At 37.7% G+C, this 22,924-nt stretch overlaps 1 protein-coding gene and 1 long non-coding RNA gene across 6 annotated transcripts in view; both read right to left on the bottom strand.

The window, feature by feature from the left end:
- POU2F1 (POU class 2 homeobox 1) overlaps window positions 1–22,924 on the bottom strand; it is a 175,274-nt gene that overhangs the window by 103,149 nt on the left and 49,201 nt on the right. The window lies entirely within an intron of this gene.
- LOC117803401 lies at window positions 10,174–19,462 on the bottom strand. Its single transcript, XR_004627236.1, has 3 exons — window positions 17,494–19,462; window positions 15,041–15,125; window positions 10,174–14,109 (listed from the first exon to the last, which is right to left on the bottom strand). It is a non-coding gene; the product is annotated as an uncharacterized LOC117803401 (long non-coding RNA).

The following is a 22,924-nucleotide window of genomic DNA, read 5'->3' as shown; positions in this document are numbered from 1 at the left end:
AATTAGATCAAGAACCTGTCCTGAATTACCGTTTAGTCCATACTGTCATTCCTCCTCATATAATAGTTACAAAAGAGACTAAAAAGATGGAAAAAAGCATAACCCACCCGTTAGAAGTCTCACTAGCTCTTCCTCCCCAGTTTAGAAGCACCAAGAAGAGGTAATTAAGGTAACACAAATATTTGTGAGTGCATTTTTTAACATGACTTGGAAAGAAAACAAGTCACGACAGTGTGACAGGAATGCCGGATCCAGGGGCAATTTTCCAGGGCAGCCAGACTTCATTTTGCCCACCAAGAGGAAGAAACCCAAGCACCTACAGCAATGTCACTCAAATAATCTTCTACTATCTCACGCTGCTATTTGGGAGACAAAATGAGGTTATTAAAATTCTCTATTCTGGGGCACCTGGCTGGCTCAGTCGGTAGAGCATGTAACTACTGATATCGGGGTTGTGTGTTCGAGCCCCATGCTGGGCTATAGAGATGACTTAAAAATAAAATCTTAAAAAAAAATTCTCTATTTTAGACTTGAATATGCTACTAATCATTTTATTTTCATTTTAGAAAACTTCCTCAACAATATGCTGACATGCTATAAAGGAGAATGTTATGCTTAATTTGAAAGACAGAAGTACCTAGCACCTCCTCCCATCCTGAGAAAATAAAATCTTAAAAAAATGTACTGTACTGTATGTACTTAGAAACCATCAACTATCTAGATATCTTTTTTTTTTTTTTTAACTATCTAGACATTTTACCATACTGGCTGGGCTCCTTCTTACAAACACACTACTTGTTTGTACTAAAATAATCTCAATACTAAGAGAAAAATTAGGTAGGCAGATGAAGAGTACAGGCCATTAAAGAAAATAAAAGTCGCAGTTCATCCTAACATAGCACAGTGTGTAGTCTTACTACCACTGAACCTTTTTCAGCATTTCCTTGCCATTTAACAAAAACAGCTGAAGCACCACTGCCCTGTATCATTAGATTTAGAATAAAATCTAACATAAAAGGCAACCTTTATCTCTCCTGGCTTTTACAAATAGCAAAGGATAAAAATCATAGGGTTTCAGAGCAGAGAGAAATGTTAGTAACAATCAATCTAATCCCTTCACTGTACACACAAGGAAATTATGTGCAAGGCTGCATGATTTATTCCAGAACACTCTGTGAGTGATGGCACAGCTTAAATTCAGACCCATTTTCTGATTCTTAGTCCACATGAGTGCTCTTCACACTGGCCACATCCCCATCAGAAATGCTTAAATTTTCCAACAATATTACAAAGACACTTTTTGAAAAGTGATCAATGTCTACCTTCTTAAGTATACTGATTAATGGTAATTATTCTCCAAAGATGAACTTCATAATAAATGTTCATATATTCATTCATTCGTTCATTCAGGCACTCACATAATTTTAAGAGAATAAGTAAGGCCCTGTACTTTGCTCCATGGGACCAGAAATTACACATGATTCTGACCTTGGAAAGCTTTAGTCTGGCAGACTGAAGAGCTGGGACAGACATAATTAACTCTATAATTAGAATAATAGCTACAAAAAGTTTGTACTTTTTGACAAAAGGGTACAAATATATGCATATTTCAACATAAAATAGAAAATGTAGTTGTCCTGTGATTTTAAGGGTTTCTTATTTATGTAGAATAACTAAGTAATTAGATATTTATGAAATGAAGTTTATTGTAAAGGAAACAGACTAAACGCTTAAATTTTATAGCATAATCTGAAGTTTTGGATACTGCCTCTAAAGTTCCTTCCATGTGTAAGACACTATGATCATTTGTCATTCTCTCTTGTCTCCCTATGTAAAAAACTCGATTTCTAATTCAACTAAGTTTAGCAAATATTTTAACGTTTTTATATTACAGTGGGGTCACGAAAAACTGCCCAAATTAGAACAGACCACATGCCAGCAAATAAATCAAACATCTCCAACCAGATGTTCCTGAGTTCACTGGCGGAAAACAGAACAGAGTAAAAATGACAGCAACAACACTTATGTCAGTAGAAGACGTGAATTTAAGTTACGGCAATCTAGTGTGATTTTCCTACTGTTATAAAATCAAAATCAATTTTCTATACAATATAAGATCATTTAAAACCATCACATTAATATGCTCTCTCAGCACTTACAATACCAAGGAAACATACACCAAGCTCCTCTGGGCCTCACAGCCTTTGCAATTTCTGTTCCTTCAGCCTCGGATGCTTCTACTCAGGTGGCTACTTCCCACTATTCCAGGCTCTGATTGTCATCTCCTCAAAGAGGCCTTCCCTGACCATTCAACCTAAAAAACATAACCCTCCCCCCAAGTAACTATCATGTCACCCTATTTTTGTCTCGTTATGTTCTTCTGATAATTTTAAAACTCATTTACTTGGCCCAGTAGAAGGCAAGCTTCCTGAGCACTGGAACCTTACTAATCTTGTTCAATACAGCAACCATAGTGCAGAAAAGAACTTGACAGGTGCTCAAAAATATTTGTTAAATAAACGAATGGTGCCTAGAAGGTCTAAGAAATAGATCAAGGATAACAACGTATGTCCACAAAACTCCTTAAAAGAAACTATTTCAAAAATACATAAAAATTTGTGCTGAGAGAACTCATCTATTGATTTGGGCCCTCCTGACAAACTCCTACTGTAACTACTACTGATAGTGTATCTGAATTTCAACAGTTAACAAAAATTCTGTCTAGCAAATACTTTTTTAAAGTCACAACCATAAGGGAGAAAGAGTAGTTTCTGGTTGTGATGTTTTTGGCCAGTTGAAGAGTATCAAGTTCTATTTTATTTATTATGTTTAATGTTTCCCCTAGATTAGCATGGGTTCTCAGAAACTAATAAATTTAGAACTGTCTTCTAAATAATGGATATAAAATCTGAGAACATTTTGAGTAGAAATTCCAGATTCAAATATAAATCAAGATTGACATTTAGGATCTTGGTAAACGGGGGTAAAGTCAGTTGATACCTAAATTAAAATATGCTCTGCAACCAATTAATAGATAGAAATCTTTCAAGAAATTCAGCCATCCCAAATCATATCCAAGAGACTAAATGTGCCTCCTAACTTTGTAAAATAAGACTAATCATGCTGAGAGTCCTGTAGGATTTCCAGCTTCTCTTGAAAAACTCTGAATTAAGAAGTCAATTTCTCTCTTTGCCATAGAGGAAAAAGGAAAATCGATGGACCAATTACCTGTCAATCAAGCATTTACTATGTACCAAGGTCTTAAAATGGGTGTGTAGAGTTTACAGATTTACCTAAGTTACCAGTATCTTTGCTTACCATTCCCTCTTGCATCTTGGTCTTTCCATCTGAGTTCAGTTTCCCTCTTTATGTACATCACTTAAAAGTTCCTTTAGTGAAGGTATGATGAGAGTGAATTCAGTTTTTATTTGTTCAAAAACGTCAATTCATCTTTATTCTCGAATAAAAGTTTAGCTGGGTAAAAATTTTAAGTTTGATAGTTATTTTCTCTCAGCATTTTATAATTTCATTGTCTTCAGGGTTCCATTGCTGCTATTGAGTACTGTGAAATATGGCTCTTTCATGAGCAATGATCTATTCTTCCTGTCCCCTATTAAAGATACTCTCTTTATATTTGATTTCTGCAGTTTCACTGTAATATATCTAGGGACAGAATTTTTATCTATCCTGCTTAGGGTTTCACTGTGCTTCTTAAAGCTGAGAATTCATGCCTTTCATCAATTCTAGAGAATTTTCAGCCAGTATGTAGTATTTGAATTGATAATAGCTGAGAACTACTTCTATTCTCTCTGAACTCCAAAATTAGATTCATTTTAAACCTTCTCATCCCATCTCCCAGATCTCTTACCTTCCCATTCCTGTCTTTCATCGGTAACTGCTAGTACTACACCTGGTTAATCTCCTGAGCTCTATCATTAATTCACTCTTCAGAAAGTTTGTAATCCATTATTAACTTGTCCACTGAGTTTCTAAATTTCAATGATTATTTTTTTCTTTCTAGAAATTGTTTCTTTGCCAAATCTGCTTTGTCATTTTTACTTTTTTTCTTGCCCATGTTTTCAATCCCCTCTTTAATTATTAAAACATTTGTCAGTTAATTTGAATGATAATAAATCTGATTAATTCCAATAATCTGAGGTCCTTGGAGGTGGGAAGAGTCTACCTCTATTGTTGATTGTTTTGTTGCAACTCTGATGCTGGGCTTGTTCCTTTCTAGGTTCTATAATTTGGGGATACAGGCTCTGGAGGAGAAGTATAAGAAGCCTGGGTTAAAAGTACGTTCCTTCAAAAAGACATATATTTGTCTCTACCCCAAGATCACTTTTATTTCTTATTCCTGAGTTTCCCAGACCACAATGGTGGCACAAATTCAAACTGGGAATCTGTATTTTAAAAAGAGCCCTGGTATGAATTCTCAGGAGGACATCTCCCTAGATCTAAAGTTAAAAAAGACTTCATCGTTATACTTTGCCAGTGGGTGGACTTTTTCCTAGCCTATCCTTTTGCTATAGGTATAGGTATCTAAGAGTTACAACTTCATGAAGGGATCTCTGCTCCATTTCACCACCCTGAAAAGTCTAGTCTTCAGGCATTAAAACAGAAGGCTCTGGAACGTGGCTTAGGCATCTGCTAGATGATCATACTCTCCTCTCCACTGGCCCTGGGGAGATCCCCTATATCTTAAATCTTCCAAGAAAACATTAAAGGGATATATCACAGGCATTGCAGGAATTTTGCAGAATACTTCAGAATAATCAATCTAGTATAGTGCCAGAAGTCTCTCAGAGTTTTAATTGTTTAAAACATGCAATTTCAATCTTAACAAGTGAGCTTTGAGTTTTGTCTGCTCCTCAGTGTCCCCACAGCCCAGAGCACCCTCTGTCATAGCTCTTCCTTTACCCCACCTTGTCACACGGTTGACCATCTCCTCCCTGCCCTGATTTCAGCAGACATTCCAAGTGTTCAGGAACACATGAACAATGACACTACCTCAGCAGTTTCTGCTTTGGCTACAAGAAAATAAGAATTAGCAGAGTGTTTCTTAAGCTTCACAATAACTTTGGAGATAAGGACCAAGGGCAGTGACATGCTTTCTGCAGTTTTTTGAGAAGGAAGGACTACAAAGGTTTTGACAAATGCTCTAAACAGGACAGCAGAAATGGAAACTTACTGGTTGATTCTGGGCCATGTATGACAGTAAGCTAGAAAAGAGATGGTGTCTTAAGCGGAGATGGTAGCAAAAGGGACAGATTCCATATGTGTTTTAAGGTAAAGCTGACAGGTGTCTGATCTGATATAAGGGATGAGAAAGGTATTGATTCTATAAGGCTACAGAGAATGAACTAGAATAAAGAGATGAAAGTTAACAAAAAGGGACATATTTCAAGGTAATATTAAGGAAGAACTATTTAAAAATCAGAACACTTATTTAAAAACGAATCAATCTGAGTATATCCCTTCCAGTTAAAATGTTCTCTGGATTGCATCTGATGGGTGTGAGGAGATCAAACTGAAGCAATGCATCGAGGAGTCTACTATCTGGCCATAATCTTTTCCAACCTTTCATTTCACTAACCTTTCACCTTCCCCTAATCTCCTATTAAAGGGAATTACTCAGATTCATGATTTTCTGTGGCTGCCCTCTAGCCTTTCCTTTGTCCCACCTATTCCTGTAGTCAGAAACCCGTCTACATATGTGGATTCTACCCATCTTTCAAGAGCTAGCTCCACTGCCAGGTCTTCAGTGAAGCCTGCCCTGAACAATCTCCTTGAGAAGAATATCTGTGCCTTCTTCAGATCTGCAGCTTCCTCAAAATCGACCAACAGTGGCCTGCCTGAAGAAGAAACTTAGCAGCTGAGAAATTAACACTTGCTAAGGATACTAGAAAAGGAATTAAGTTCTTATAAGGGAGGCTGGGCCTGAACTCTGATAGCCCCTCTAATTCTTAGGTTTTGTGATTTCTATAAAACCACTAGTAAAATAGTCTTAAGATATACCTGAAGCACTATTTTTTTTTAAAGATTTTATTTATTCATTTGACACAGAGAGAGAGACAGCCAGCGAGAGAGGGAACACAAGCAGGGGGAGTGGGAGAGGAAGAAGCAGGCTCCCAGCAGAGGAGCCTGATGTGGGGCTCGATCCCAAGACTCTGGGATCACGCCCGGGGCCGGAGGCAGACGCTTAACGACTGAGCCACCCAGGTGCTCCCTATTTGTNCAGAGGAGCCTGATGTGGGGCTCGATCCCAAAACACCGGGATCACGCCCTGAGCCGAAGGCAGATGCTTAACGACTGAGCCACCCAGGTGCTCCCTATTTGTTTTTTTTTTTTTAATTTGGTAAATATTTACTATCCACTCTTCATGTACCAGATACTGTGCTAGGTAGGTTTACATGAGATCCCATTTAATCCTAACAAAACTCTATGAAGCTTTACTCTCTTCTTCCTTTTACAGATGAGGAGATCTACGCAGATGTCCTAATACAGATGTTATCCAAAAGTGCCAGAGTCAAGGAACAAACTTGGATCTTTCAATTTCAAGCTTACTGCTCTTCTACTAACATCACAGCTGACAACTGATTTAGAGTATCATTTAATTTCCACATCTAAATAAATAAGAAAAAGTACATTGAAAATATCATAGACAGGAATGAACCCAGTATAGATAAGACAGCAAAGAGCCACAAGTTATTCTTTTATTTGCAACAGAATTTGTGTTTCAGCAAAGCAAAACAATTCATCTGGTCAGCAGCAGGTTCAATTCAACAAGTATTTATTGTGAAAGGCATTAACAGAATTCTAAAAGAAAAAGTCTAAGAAAAATATTAAAGCAGAGTCTACCACTGTAAAGTATTAAAGCTCATGGTAGCATGGAGGAAAACTGTATAGCTTAACAATAAAGATTAAACATCAAGTTTAAACATCAAGTTATTCCCCATTTTTTGTTAAAAAAAAATCCCTTTTAAGAGAAAATGTAACCTAATATTGACGTAAAGTCTTTTCCACAAAGCAGTGTTCTAGAGCAGGGTTTTTCCTCCAAATCAGAATACGGAGGCGAGAACTACATATATTAAAATGCACTGATCTTAGTTCCACCAAACAAACAACATCCATGAAGTCAGAGCAGGAGGAGAAGCAGTACCGTCTACCAGAGCGCGAGAAGCGTGCGAGCCAAAGCACCGGGCTTCCACCTCTCACCATACTACTAACTACCTCGGTGATCTGAAGCAACTGACCAATCTGTGAAATACATTTTGGTACTTTCAGATTAGAAATATGCAAATGGTTGCCAATTAACTTAAAAAAATTAAGTTTAAAATCAATATCTATTATAATTGGACATTAGTTTTAAGACATACACTATTTAGAGCAAATAGAAAGTTGAATCATTAAGGAAATAAAAAGGACAAGAAATTGCTTCAATGCCATAAACAGAAAATAAGATAGAGGGATTTGGCCAAAGTCCCTAAGAATGGTGAAAATAAATACTGAAGAATCTGGTTTAAATTTATTATTACTCAGCCTGCTCTATTTCTACAAATCTACACAAGCAAAATATACGAAGCTAGTTACACTCAGAGTCAGTATTTACTATTTGTTTACTAGCATGGATGCTCAGGAATGCCTCACAGAAAACACAGACTACCTGTAACTTTTCATCCTTACAACTTACAGGGGCTAGCAAATTCTTGTCTTCTATCACGTGTTGATACCTGGGCATCCAAACAGCATTCCTGTATCCAACTCTTCAAACACAATAGAAAAATGCATGACCTGAAAATGTCCCTACACACAAAGAACAGACCGTCTAGTCCCATGTTACCAAATGAGAAAGCAACTATTTTGGGCTCTCCAGACTTTCCTTTTTTGGGGGAGGGGAGAGGGGCAGAGGGTGAGAGAGAGAGAATCTTAAGCAGGTTCCAAGCAGCAGAGCCCAACGTGGGGCTCATTCTCACCACCCTGAGATCATGACCTGAGCTGAAACCAGTAGTTGTACACTTTACCAACTGAGCCACCCAGGCGCCTCTCTCCATTGACTTTCATATTTTCACAGTATTACTGCCATTTCTTCTCACAAATACCCACAATTCTGATCTTTATAACCTACTCACATATCTATCTATCCAACCATCCCATGTAAGCATCACTATTTCTGGCATGCAGCTCAGACATCAGCAAATGTTTTCTGTGAATAAATATATCAGAGGTAGTAAATATTTTAGGCTTTGTGGGCCCATGATCTGTTTATATACTTTTACCTGTTTTTTTTTCTTTTTCTTTAAATAGCCCTTTTAAAATGTAAAAACCGTTCTTATACCTCAAGGGCCTTATAAAAATAGGCCAGTTTGGACTTTGCCAACTATCCCTGACTTAGTGGATGTCCAATAAGTGTTTTTTAATAAAATTTAAGTTGAGTAAAATTTAGTCCTTTCTCGCAAAAAAGCTCACAATGCAGCGGAAAAGGGAACATGTAAACTAGTGATTCAACCAGTAAAATCTGCTACAAATGAGGTATGCATAAGATGACACATTAATGCTCAGTGTGCCAGGCACATTATTCCACGTGTTTGACATGAACTAATTTACTCTCACAAGAACAAGCCTATAAGGTAACTTCTATTATTACTCCCATTTCACATGAGAAAGCTGAACGATACAGATATTTAGTAAATTGCCCAAGGAGACCTACTCAGCAAAGAGCAGGGCTGTTCTGAACCTGGACAGTCGGCCTCTGGAGCAAACCCTGCATTCAGCCTCTCCGCTAGGATTCTACAGGGGCAGAGAAGAGACGCAGCATCTGAACCCAAGAACAAAGCCGGAGCAGGCTTCCTTAAGAAGTAGAACAAGTGAAATAAAAAGTACTGGGGTAGACAAGTACAGAAAAAGCAGAACGTTTTCGACTACACTCCAACTAAAAATAAAGGAAAAAAGACAATGTCAAACACAGGAAGGGAAAGAGGTGTGACAGGCACGACAGGTCCAAGAAATGGCAAATCTGCGAGACGGTCAGAGTGAAGGGTGAGGAGGTGCCAGGAGGTGAGGGTAGAAGGGTGAGCAAGGACAATATCAAGTTCCTCGAACTCAACTTTCAGCTCAACTTAAAGTTTACATTTTGTCCTTAAAGCTGTGTGGGTTTTGAGCAAGATTAATATAACAATAATTTTAAAAGCCCATTTTTTGATAGTTTACTTGGTAGCTGTATGAATCCAGGTTATAGGGACTAAATCTGAAAACTGAACCAACACATGAACCCAAGGCAAGAGTGGAAGCTAGAACTAAGGTAGCAGCCAAGAGAATGGATAAGAAACAGGTATGAACAGTAGCAAGAAGGAAGGTTTGGTACTATTCTAATAGTTAAGTAAAGGAGATGAGCAGAGTGATGGCCAGTTTCAAGCTGAAGCCCTGACTAGGTAGGTCTGGTGGTGCTACAGAGCAAAACGAGCAAAGGAAGGGAAAATGTGGGAGTGAAGGGGAAAAGAAGGAGTTTGAATACGTTTAAGTCGATGTGTCTATGGCAGAGGTTTAGTGAACAGCTGAATTTACAGGTCTGGAATAAACAACAGCCCTATGTTTACTGCAGCATTATTTACAATAGCCAAATTATGGAAGCAGCCCTAGTGTCCATCCATAGATGAATGGATAGAGATGTGATACACATACACACAGAGGAATATTACTCAGCCATAAAAAAGAATGAAATCTTGCCATTCTCGACAACACGGATGGATCTAGAAGGTATAATGCTAAATGAAATAAGGCAGTGAGAGAAAGACAAATACTATATAATTTCACTCACATGTGGAATAAGAAATAAAACAAATTAAAAAAGAAGAAAAGACAAACAATATGCAACTGGTGAATGACTGAACTCTACATCTGAAACTAGTGATGTACTATATGTTGGCTAACTTAAAAAAAAAAAAAAAGACAAAAAAAACAAACAAAAACCAGACTCCTAAATATAGATAGCAAACTGATGGTTCCCAGAGGGGAGGTGGAGAGGGGGGGAGGCGGTTAATAGGTGAAGGGGATTAAGAATAGTACACTTTTGTGATGAGCACTGAATAATGTATATAGAATTGTTGAATTACTATATTGTACTAAGATAACACTGTACGTTAACTATACTGTAATTAAAAAGAAAAAAAAGTATGCAGAACACTTAGCCAGGCATCTGGCATTATAGAAATTTCGTAACATTAGTTACTAGCTGTTAAAAAACAAACAAAAAACAAACCAAAAAGTTGAAATCAAAGGAGAAGACAGAGCAGGATAATAAACTTGAGAGTTAAATTGCAGATAGTATTTGTGGCCAGGAATGTACCCAGGGAAGGAGAGTGGGAAGAAGAGAGAAAAGGTTTGATTGTGAGCCCTGGGCACTCGAACATTTAGAGGTCAGGAAGACTAAGGAAGATCCAAGCAATGAAAACAATTTGAACCTACGAACTGGCATTTTTGAGTGTGGTTTATAAGAATCCTATCTAAAGACATGTACTGATAAACGGGGTTCTGAACCTGTCAGGCTGGAGACTAAACCTTGTACTTTGGCATATAAACTACGCTAACAAAACCCTTCTTGTGAGGCCTTTTCCAGGGATCCCCCACCACTGTGGCCAATCCGTTTCCATTTGAGTTTCTACCCCTGACTCACTGAATCCCTGTATCAACTCTGGATGTAACTATTATTACACTCATTTTATAGGTGAAAAAAACCGGGCCGGGGGGTGGAGGGGAGCTCAGAAAAGCAAGATAATTTTCTTGATGTCACATGGGAAATTAATGGAAAACCTGGGATTAGATCCGTGATATACTTAATCTAAATTTATTGTTATTTTCTTCCATTGGGAATAAAGCGATCTATTGAAAAAAAAAAGATAACATTGACAGTAGCCGGTCAGTTTAAGGAGGTGTTTGTATGCATCATGGTGAATTAGATTAACCTGGGCTATACCTGTGTTCATATTTGGTTGACGGAGGAAGGGGAGAAGATAAGATTATAAATGCAGATTTCTATTACCAGTGGCCGTTATTACACTTTGTGCTAGACCAAATTGTTTCTTAACCTCAACACTACTGACATTATGGGAAATCTTTGCTATGGGAACCTCGTGTGCATGGTGGGATGTTTGGCTGTACCCCATACCTCTAAGCACTAGATGCCAGTGGCGCCCTTCTCCCCCAGCTCGGGGCAATGCAATAAAACAAGTCTCCAGACAGTCCAGCGTCTCCTGAGAGACAAACGTGGGCACATTTGAGGAACACTAATCTAGACCCATCCAAACTGACTGAACATCCTCTCTTCTGTGCTTCCCTTCCCAGCTCTGAACTCTCCTCTTAAACTAATCCTGGCTCCTGGAATACTCTTCCACATTCAGGAAGCCAATCTTCTGTTATTCGAACAACCCTTAAACCCCCTTTTAATAAGTCTCAAGCACCATAATCACATCCCAGGATTCTAAAAACATGAATATTTACATTCTACTGGAAGGCATTCTCCCCTGGATCTGATCTTCAGCTTGCCAGTAAATGTGTTTAAGGAAACGCTGATTAATTGTGGGGGTGCTCATTAATTTTCATTTGTCCCATATCTAGTTCTCCAAATCCTTAAGAAGTTCTAGTGTTCTTCAGATTAATAGCTACCATTTACTGAGCCCTTACTGCGGTTCAGGAACAGTTCTCAACACTTCGCATACATTATTCTCAGAACAGCCCAGTTTATAGATGAGGCAACCAAGACACACAGAGGTAGGGAGCCCAAGGCTCAAATGCAGATAGTCTGGCTCTAGAACCCCATTTCTCAAACCCTACTCTACCCTTTGTCCCAAATGTTGATAAAAACCAAAACAAAAAACAAAACTCTGCATCTCTTTATTCCACCTATTCAAGATTTTATAACCTGTGATCATATACAATCTCAAGGTTTTATTGTGCTGTGTTTCTTTGTTCTTTTGTTTTCCCATAACAGAAGAAAAACAATTAGCGAGACACAGTTCGCACAGACCAGTAGTATCCTGTTTGACAAAGGCGACAAAGAAAATTTCTGTGAGCCCAGCACAAGGCCTAGAACACAGTTGTTCCTCAGTAAATAACTGCTTGAATGATAACTAAACATACAAAATATTTATAATAATCCAGACTGAAGTGTTGCAATTATTTTGTCTTTCTGGTCCTTAATCGTCCCTCTTCTGGAACTTCTTTCTCTGCTGAAGCAATGTATCCAAATCTATGTATAACATACAGAGATCTTTTTGGTGTGTAAGAGTAGAAAAATATTTTCTGTGTTTCCAATAACCTTTCTTTTGGAATCCAGAACTAGTCTTTTGGTCACAGCACATCAATCTGCTATCTGCAGTAATAATAAACAACTTTTCAATTCTCTCCCCGAGCAATAGCTTGAGAACCATAATCCTACAAGTGTAACTAGAATATTTTCCCCAAGCACATTATTTTAAACTTGCGCACCATAGCTCTTTTGCCACTATTCCTTATTCAGACAATCACAGTCTTAGGCATTTCACTACTGGGAGAGTATTCCCAAATATTTTATGTACATTTTAAGTAAGACTGGTCTATAAATGGACCTCTGGAGAACTGTATAACTTACATTTCTTCATCTAAACCAGACCCAAACAAAAACTAAACACTCCACCCTCCTCCTATGGGGATGCAATCTTAAGGCATTTAAGGCACTTAGCTTGGTGGGATGGGGGCAGAGGGACACTATTTATATGAACGCCTTTGATAATATGATTTGCATTAGTGTTACCTGGCACTTTAAAAGCACTTAATAGACGTGAGTCCCAAGAGTTCCTACTTTATTACTATAACAGCATACCAGCAAGCACATATGGACACTTAATAAATGCCTTTAGCATGAGTACTGCTTGATATCTAAGAAGCTGGTAATTTAGCACAATTAATTTCAGGGAACGGGCTAGAAGAAAGATCGTCCTTTTTATGCTTAGCTGGGGCTGAAAAATAAGGTTAAGACTGGAAAGAACATGCAAAGGAAACCATCTCAATGAAAAGGGAAGGAAAGTCAACCGCTAACAAAAGCCTAAATTAAAATAATTGCAAAGAAAAGCAAAATTGATTTGTAACACACTTTGGTACTCCTTTAAAAAAAAAAAAAGAAAGAAAGAAAGGGTCATGTAAAGACCTAATGTCAACTATCCTTGTAAAGGTAACTATCATAGTACTATTCATACTGTAGAGGCCAAAGGCAGGCTGCCCAAGCTGGTGTACTTTGGCATGAACATTATTTTGAGTTAAAAGTAATCCAAACCCAGCATATTCAGGAAAAGCTCTATACCCGCCCCTCAACTGTCTGTTTTACCAGCATGAAGGCTACTGACAAAGATTCCTCTTTGCAATCTGAGCAATAGGGCAACACCTTTGTGTTCTAAAACGTCTCCTCGCCTTCCTATTAATGCATTTTCTCCCTTTTGTGCCCTCAGGTCCTACTCCTCTCCCTAGCTCAAATAAGCCTCATTGTCTTTGGAATTTCACATCTATGTGCATTTCCCATACATACGCTATTAAATTTTATTCCTCCTGTTAATCTGTCTCATGTCAACTTGATTCTTAGTCCAGCTACAAGGACCTTGAAGGGCAGAAGAAATTCTTCCTCCCCAACAATACCTCTAAGTGATTTTGGCTGATACTGGCACAGAATAAATGACTGCAGAAATTGTTTTGTTGAGAACCTAACAACATGCTCACTAATGGGAAGTGTTCAGGGTTTTTTTTCCACATTCTCCGAATGAACTGACCAGCTATAAAATCTCAAAAACAAAACAAACAAACAAAAATCAAGCTCAAATGTCAAACATCTTTGCTACCTATCATGTCCACTTTCATTTTCACAAGACCAACAGAGTTAGTTTTACTTCTTACATCACAAATTTGTACTATATATTTAAACACAAATCATTTTAAGTCAGAGTTCTTAGCCTATGTTTCCAATCACAATTCCAACTAATTACCACCTTTTTCTCACTCAAAACAAGTGAAAGGGTTCAGAATGAGCCTCCCCAAAATGTATCACTTTGACATGTGGATTATCTTGAACTGAAGATGATCAAGGCCCTATAAGAAAAAGAAATGGTTCAGGAGAAAAATTAATTAAAAAGGAAATGAAGCTATTAAATAATGAGACTAGATTTCTTGTGTGGTTTAATCAGTCCTGTTTCTTTATCACAGACATATCAAGGGAAGTTATTAAACAGTAAAATGAAACTCCTAATAATCTGCAGGGAAAAAAAAAAACACAAACAACCAAGACAATCACTGCAAGAATAACAAAATAAAATAAAAATTAAACCCTTCCTCTATACCCCTTACACAAATCCTGTAATTCCTCTGTTAGGCAAATTGATAATGCTCCTTACCACTACCGACTTTACTTCCCTGCTGTGATATGTACAGGTACTTCCAAAAGAAAAAACACCAAAAGAAAGAAAGAAAACACTATTGGTCTCATCACAGTGCTTCCAACCATCTATAATTATTACATTCATTTGACTAAAGTTAATTTAACACTGGAATTCAGCAGCAGCAAATCTGAGGGCTAAAAACAGCATGTTCCATATGAGTATCTTCAAAAAGACAAGAAAAAAGGCTGAAAACAAAAAAGGACTGCAAAGGAAAGTGGGAGGAGTGCCAGTATTCTTAGATGGAGATGTTGGCATTAATGAAAAGTGACAAGAATTCTTAAAAAAACTGGATTTGTAAAAAAAAAAAAAAAAAAAAAAAAATTAACTTTACCAAAATTCAGGGTTTATACACACAACTGAACTTATTAACAAATAAGAACCAAACTATTTGAACTCCACAATCTCTTTGATGGCACAGTTGAGTCTGTAGAGAGGTAACCCTAATTACCAAATGTATTAACTATGTTAAAACTCAGGGTAGTGAGTAAATATTAAAGTTTTCTAAGGCAGAGTATAACACCAAATACATATAGCAAACTCTTCAAAAAGCAAGGCCAATAAAATAACATGAATAGGTAACTTACTTAAAATCAAATCTGCCTCTTCAATATTGCCACATCTCCTATACAAATTTACCAGAAAAGGTATTATTTCAGGCAATACTCAGAGCTAGAAGGACAAGGAAAAAAATTAGGGAAAGGAATTATCTAAAATAATCAAACTGGGGAGCCTGGGTGGCTCAACCTGTTAAGCGTCTGCCTTCAGCTAAGGTCATGAACCTGGGGTCCTAGGATCAAGCCCCATGCTGAGCCCCGTGTCAGGCTCCCTCTGCAGCTCCCCCTGCTTGTGGTATCAAATAAATAAATAAAATCTTTAAAAAAAAATCAAACTGAGACTATTATTAGTTCTATAGCCATATGGATTTTTGACAGCTTCATTCTCTATCCAGGCACATTATTATAAAATTCCTTAAACTTTACCTAAAAGAGGCTGGGGGATGACTAGGAGACAGAAGCAATGGATTAACTGCAAAACATTACCTGCTAGAGATTACAGCTCTAAAAAAAGAGGAAAAAGATGTGCAATAACTTATACAAAGTATTTTTAAAAATCCTGCATAGAGATAAACGTGAACCAAAAGAAGTAAAAAAGAAAGTATCAACCTTACCATTGTTTGGATATGATTAGGAAAAGAAAACCTAGTTGGGGGGAAAACCACGTAATTTGCAGCTGGTGGTCATTCAGAATAAATCAGGAGTTTGATCTATAATTATTACCTTTGTTTTGTTTTGTTTTTTTATAGAGAGATTAGTCATAAACAATGTGCTCATGGTCCAGGCTCAATTACTTAAGACAAGAAATACAAGAAAATTAAATAACTTCTTTTTAACTATGACTTTTATAATTTTGTTAAACCCAGTAATTTACTTCACTGTGAATTTCAAAATCCCTAATTTTATTTTACTAAGCATGTGAAGCTGATAGGAAGGAGGAAGGCAGAATAATCAGAGAAAATGCACTACAAGTTCAAATTCTTGTCTGCACTACTCCCTCTACCCAGGCAAATCAGTAGATCATAATACAGGTCATCCTAGCTTTTCCTATAGAAGCCCAGGAGAGCTCCCACTTACTTCCCAACAAGGGCCACCCTCCTAGCAGGTATAACGGGGAAGCACAGAAGCTACCAGTCCAGAGAACAAGAGAAAGGAAACTCAATGCTTTATTTTTAATTTTATTATTTTTAAAAGTTAATTTAATTTTATTTCAAGTAAACACTACCTCCAACACTGGACTTGAACTCAGGGCCCTGAGTTCAAGAGTCGCCAGCTCTACAGACTGAGCCCGCCAGGCACCCCGAAAAATCGACTGTTTTAATAAACAAGTCTACAGTGCAATTCTTTAAATGCATTTTAAAATGCCCAATTTACAAATTTTGGAAGGCCTAATGCTTTCAAGAAAGATTCACTGCCCATTTCAAAAAACGCAGCTGGCTCAAATGGGGCAACATTTGTGTATGTAATCTATGATCTCAAATTTTCACAAACTGCAGTGTGAAAAACAGGCCCAAAATGGCATCAGTTAAGCCAAGTCACCAAGTCGAGGCTCTAAACCTAATCTGATTGCAGTTTCAACCTCCCCCAGAAATGTACTCGTACAGTCAGGAATTTTCTGATCAGCGCTGCTGAGGTAATCTCCAAGGGTCCTCTCCATCCCCCAAAGGAAAATGATGTAGTCTACATGATAAGACAACCTGCTCTTTCCCCTAAGGAAAAGTGACCTTGCCTGGAACAATTCTTTTGTGTTTTTTTTGTTGTTGTTGTTGTTTTTTTAAAGATTTTATTTATTTATTCGACATAGAGACAGCCAGCGAGAGAGGGAACACAAGCAGGGGGAGTGGGAGAGGAAGAAGCAGGCTCATAGCGGAGGAGCCTGACGTGGGGCTCGATCCCATAACGCCGGGATCATGCCCTGAGCGGAAGGCAGACACTTAACCGCTGTGCCACCCAGGCGCCCCGGAACAATTCTTTTGTTAATAACTTTCTTGCCCCATCCTCCTTCCCATAAAAAACCTTCCATTTTTGTACAACTCCTGAGAGTTCCCCTCTACTTGCTACATGGGATGCTATCTGATTCATGAATCCTTTAATAGAGCTAATTAGATCTTCAAATGTCCTTGGCTGATTTTTATTTTGTAACAGCAGTAAATAGCTCTCCTGGTGTTCAAACAATGGAATCTCCCATGCTCCAAAGAAGAGAGAGCAACAAACTCTCAGCAGACTTCAGAAGTTTAGATTGAGTTCTCAATATGGCTTCATCTTCTGAAATCTTAATGAGTACAGAATATACTTAACGAACCTGAGTAAGAACACCACCCCCCCCAAATAAAGAGTGTTATCAAGCCCCCCACCCAACGGCCAAGGGTTGTGTTTACTATTCTGGCATTCTGCAGAATTAATGAAACAACTCACTAAAAAAACATTGATTCTTGATGAATATATACAAGAACGTAGAAAACAAACACAAATGGCAAACATACCTGACCTTAGCAAAAAGTCTACAGTGTTCACTCTAACATTCTGCAGGCAATCCTTTATTATAGTGAACCTGTTCTGGAAAGGGCCAGGAAGCAAACACTTTAGTCTTTATCCCAGTCTCTTCGCAATTACTCACCCGTGTCATTGTGGCCCAAGTGGTGCAGACACACATACTACACAGATGCTACTAAACGTATGGGTGTGGTTGTGTCCCAGGGAAACTTTATTTATGGATCCATAAATGTCCATTTCATATAATTCTCATGGGTCATAAAATATTATGGTTTTTATTTTTTTCCATTTAAAAATGTAAAAAAAAAAAAATGTAAAACTCATTCTTAGCCAGAGGACCATTTTTTCCATCCCTGTGTTATTATCAATATTTGCAGAAATAAAAATTGACAAACGTCTATAAAAATATTTTCTTTCTTGACAGTTTTTTAATTTCTTTTTTCAATTCCCAGTTCCAAGCCTTCCACAGTAACTTTCTAAAGTTCTATTTCATCAGCTGCCTTCCTTCCTTGCACATTCCTCTCCCCAGGGTACAGCTTGCTGGTCCCTTGGATGTTTTTAAATCAAAATCTACCCATGTCATGGGGGGGGGGGAGTCACTCATCACAGTTTTTTATAAATCCTACTTCCTTGAACTACTGTAAAGCTCCAAATCTTTTCATGCTCTATCTTTCAATAAATATAAATTTGGCCAATCTTATTATGCCCTGTCTCTTCCAGCCATCATTTAAGTCTGGTTCTATACGATGAGACCCCAGTGAGGTTGTGGCAGTTAGGCTGCATTCTTGGGAAGGTATTTAGTCACAAATACATTTAATGTTCAAACTCTTGCCAGTAACTGTTCAAACAGCATCTCAAGAAAAGAGATGATCTACTACATTAAAATGTTCTGTCTCCACGTTCCTGGTTAAGTATTCTTTTCTATTCCTGAAATTATTTACTTTATCATTTTTCTTATTACTATTATTATTGTTATAGTAACAGCATTATTAGGGCAGTTTCCATAATATGTTAAAAACTTGCATCTCTTTAAATTTAAAGCCACAAAGTCCTAAAATGTGAAATTACTTAAATAAGTGAAACACTAGAAGTATACACCAAAGTATAATTATTTGGAATAAGTCAAAATCAGTACTAACTTGGAAAGGTACAATCATAAACTGGAAAGTGTCAAGAAATCATCAATTTCCTAAGTGTCTCTCTGCAGAAAGTGGGTAAGTGTATAGTCCCCGATGCTGGGGATCTTTCAGATTAGCATAAATATTCGGGCGTTAGTGAAAAGCCATGTGCTAGGGCAGAATTGTGTTCTTGAAAGGTGATGGGCAGGAGATGGAGCATTCAATGAAGAATGAGATTTCGCTCTCCATCTCTCCCCATTCATAAGGAGCAAGTGTTTAAATGCACCTATATTAAAACGGTTCCCAGTGAATTCAGCCTAACAGTAACAGCAAAAATGCCACAGTTCAGCAATCTGTGTTTGACTGTGAAGTGATTTCTCCTGAAGACAGATGCCACCCCAAGGAACAAAAGCAGAAAAACAATCCATCTTATGACCAGAGGCAAAAGCAAGAAAAGATTAGAACTGCGAGTCTCTCTCTCTCTCCCCTCTGAGACTCCCTGGCTGCATCTTTAGAACGTCCTGCACAGACAACAGAAATGGTAATTTCCTGCACAGTACAAAGCAAGAAGCCCTTTGCCTTTTATTCGGCTGTCAAGTATATAAACCAAAGGATTCCTTGCAAACTACTGTACCCCCCAAAACAAGAAACCAAGGGATACAGTTCCTGAAAAGCAACGTCCAGGGTCCATTAAAGGTCACAACATTTCCTCAAGTAGTTAACACATTTAATTATTGTTCTTTGTTTTTTGTTTTTTTTTATTTCAAGTGCACTAGCTAGGGTTTAGTATTTTAAAAGAAATCCATAGAACAAAAAAAGGGGGGGTTAATTGTACTGTGCATTTTTATTTAAATACATGTGGGGAAAGAAATATTAAAAATTTCTTCATGAAATTTTCAAAATAAAATGGTACTACCGCTCCTACAAAGGAATTATTTCTTTAATGTTCTTTTTACTCCACTGAATGACTTCTATAACCCTAAAAAGACAAGACCCTTAGTGTATGTTGTCACAAGTTGCCCACCATTGGTTCAACATCAGATGAAACACACTGTCAGAAGTTCTAACCTTGCCCTTCACTACATTGCAAATTTTAATTTAAAAATACAAAAAAAGGAAAATACTATTCTTTCTTTCCCCATCGTCATTCTCCCACTTCCATCTCTTTTTGACAGCCCCTAAACCCTACCACACAGCATTTACTATCCAATTTCTTTGAAAGAATAAAAATAAATCAAACCATAGTCTAAAACTCTAACCATCAGATACTTCATCTTTGCAGTGAATTAAGGCCATTCCTAAAGACTTGCTAACCTGATAACGTTTTTCTCAATGATTAACAGTAGGCAAATATCTAGCATCATACACTTCTTTGCAAAAGCAACTGACCTTTGCCAGCAACATTAAAACAACTCGACCATAAGCACGCTAAATTTCAAGTATGTAGAACATGAAACTTCAATAATTTTCTCTGAAGTTTTAAGTTTCTTCTACATAGGTTATCCCTTTTGTTACTTCCTATTTAAAGCTTTTTAAAAATCATTATTTCTCAGTTTCCATCCCAATGAAAAGTACTGTTAAGACAACAAACCCACAGTGAAGCCATCTGCATGACACCAAAGAGCAAACATCCAATAAGAAGTACGAGCAGATTAGCAAGAGTTTCTCATTATTACAAGAACTGTTCTCAGCAATTAAATTCATTCCCATTTGGGTGTTTTGTTATATAGACAAAGAAAGCAGAAACTAACTCACTAATCTATAGGGAGTATAAATCAAAGTTATTATCTTAAAAATACAGGATATTAAAAGGCACAGAGTAGAAGGATAATAGCAGTAAAATCTTTGGTTCCTTCCACCTGCCCTGGATTCTTGGGTTGCAGCTTCCCTATCAGCTAATTTTCTCGCCTTGTGGGGTTTTACTTGGTGTGCATTGCTCTCCACTTCCATTTCTCCCCCTGTAGTTTTTTAAAGGAGATAAAGCAACTGTATAAGAATGCCTGAAGACATCAAAGCCCGAAAGCTTCACTGGTTGTGGGTGGCATAGGAGGAAGAGGCGGCAAACGTGAGGTAATGAGGGTCTACTGTATTTACCTTATGTGCAGGGCATGTGGACAACAATAGAAACCATGTAGGGGGCATGTTTGGTCAAAAAAGAACATGGCAGCCTAATGGGAGGCCTTTGTTCTTCAAAAGGGTCTCCTTTCCCCCTTTTGTGTTTCACCTAATTCATGGCATCTGAGCCGCTCTTGAACTTGACAGACTGAGAGAAAGAGAGGGAGAAGAGCGGGGGAGTTGAACACACAAAGAGAAGAGAAAGGGGGGGACTTCAAAAGGAATTCATTTGAAAAAATTAGTTCTCTTGCCAGTTTTGATGAAGTTTTGGAACTTTAAAGAAGTTAGAGAATATCATTCAGGGTTGAAATAAATTTAATTCTCCCAGAGATTGTTTAAAAGAAATAACCTAGATAAGTAAGGAACAAAACGAATTATGTCCTTAGAACCGGTTACAATTTTTTTCTCCTACACCACAGTTCTTGAAATAACAGTAATAAATTTTCAACAATTACAAGAAAGATAGCATTCTACAAGCAGAACCAGTAATTAAATAATTTTCCAGTTTAGGGGAATGTTACTTGCGTGATAAACAGTCCCAAAGAACACGGCAAAACCACCAGCACCACCTGCAGGATAAATCCAGAGAAGCATCCTACAACATTTCAAAACCTGACTTCTTAAAAAAAAAATAAAACAGTCACACTAATCTTTGACCATTCCACTTTTTTTTTTTTTTTTAAAGACAGAGAGAGAACACAAGCAGGGAGAGGAAGAAGCAGGCTCCCCGCTGAGCAGGGAGCCCGACCCAGGGCTCCACTTCAGGGGCCCAGGATCATGACCCAAGCTGAAGGCAGGCACCCCTCACACTTTCACTTTAAAGTCAACAACTAAAAAAAAATTTAAAAACCAGTGAATAACTTCAGATGGAAAACAAAGCCCTAGGAACCGTTGGCCAATTTTTGGTATTCATGAATATAAATACAGGACTCAAAGATGCTTAGCTATGTTATGTATTAATATAAAAGGTTACTTAAAAACAATAAAATAAAAGATCATGGCTTTAAAATTGATTTATTTTGGGGAGCTGGAGTGGCCCAGTCAGTTGGGCACCTGACTCTTGGTTTCAGCTCAGGTTATGGTCTTGGGGTTGTGAGACAGCCCCACATAGGGCTCCGAGCTCAGCATGGAGTCTGCTTATCCTTCTCCCTCTACTCCTCCCCTCGCTCTAAGTAAATAAATAAAATCTTAAGAAATAGATTTATGGGGCGCCTGGGTGGCTCAGTCAGTTAAGCGTCCGTCTTCAGCTCAGGTTATGATCCCAGGGTCCTGGGATCGAGTCCCACATCGGACTCCCTGCTCCTCAGGGAGCCCGCTTCTCCTCTGCCTGATGTTCCCCTTGTGCACACGCTCGCTCTCTCTCTCACAAATAAATAAATAAAATCTTCAAAAAAAATAGAGTTATTTTTTTCTGATTGTAAAACACTACATTCATTATACAACAATCAATTAAGTCTGAAATACTGGAAGCTATCCTACTCCCATTGTTAGATCTAGTATTTCTTCTTCCAGGTTTTTCTTCTATGTATGTCTTACATATATAATTTTGTGTTGTATGCCATACATACTAGTTTGGAACTGATGTTTTTACACACCTCTGCCCCAATTTAATAATTTTGTACCGCCTGTCATGTCAGTCCACATATCAAAATTGTTTGGTAGTGTACAGTAGTAATCCAATGGAAGGACATACTAAGGATTAATGACCAGCATGCTGTTACTATATGTTTGGGCTGTTTCTATTTTTTCTACTTTAAAGGTAAAGTTTTAAGAAATAGCACTATATATGTGCTCCTTTGCTTCCTGATCTAAATGTTTCTATAAATTAATGGCCAGTGAAAGGGTACAAACATTTTAAAATTTAATAGTATGACCTAATTGCTGTCCAAAAGTTTTGCCAAGTTGTCTTCCTAATACTACATGAGAATGTCTGTCTGTTTCCCATGGCAACCATCTTTTTAGTATTTGACATTCTGATAAACACAGCTTTGGTTTTAAATCATTTTAGAACTTTCACATATAACTACTCTTCTTCAAATTGAGGATATATACATTTATTTCAATATTTACTGATGAAAATATTCTGTTAGAAGAAACATTACTTTTAAACTATCTTTAGGGGCGTCTGGGTGGCTCAGTCAGTTAAGCATCTGCCTTTGGCTCAGGTCATGATCCCAGAGTACCGGGA

Source organism: Ailuropoda melanoleuca, chromosome 8 (genome assembly GCF_002007445.2).
Source record: "Ailuropoda melanoleuca isolate Jingjing chromosome 8, ASM200744v2, whole genome shotgun sequence".
NCBI classification, from domain to species: domain Eukaryota; kingdom Metazoa; phylum Chordata; class Mammalia; order Carnivora; family Ursidae; genus Ailuropoda; species Ailuropoda melanoleuca.
This window is presented reverse-complemented; position numbering and strand designations above follow the sequence as displayed.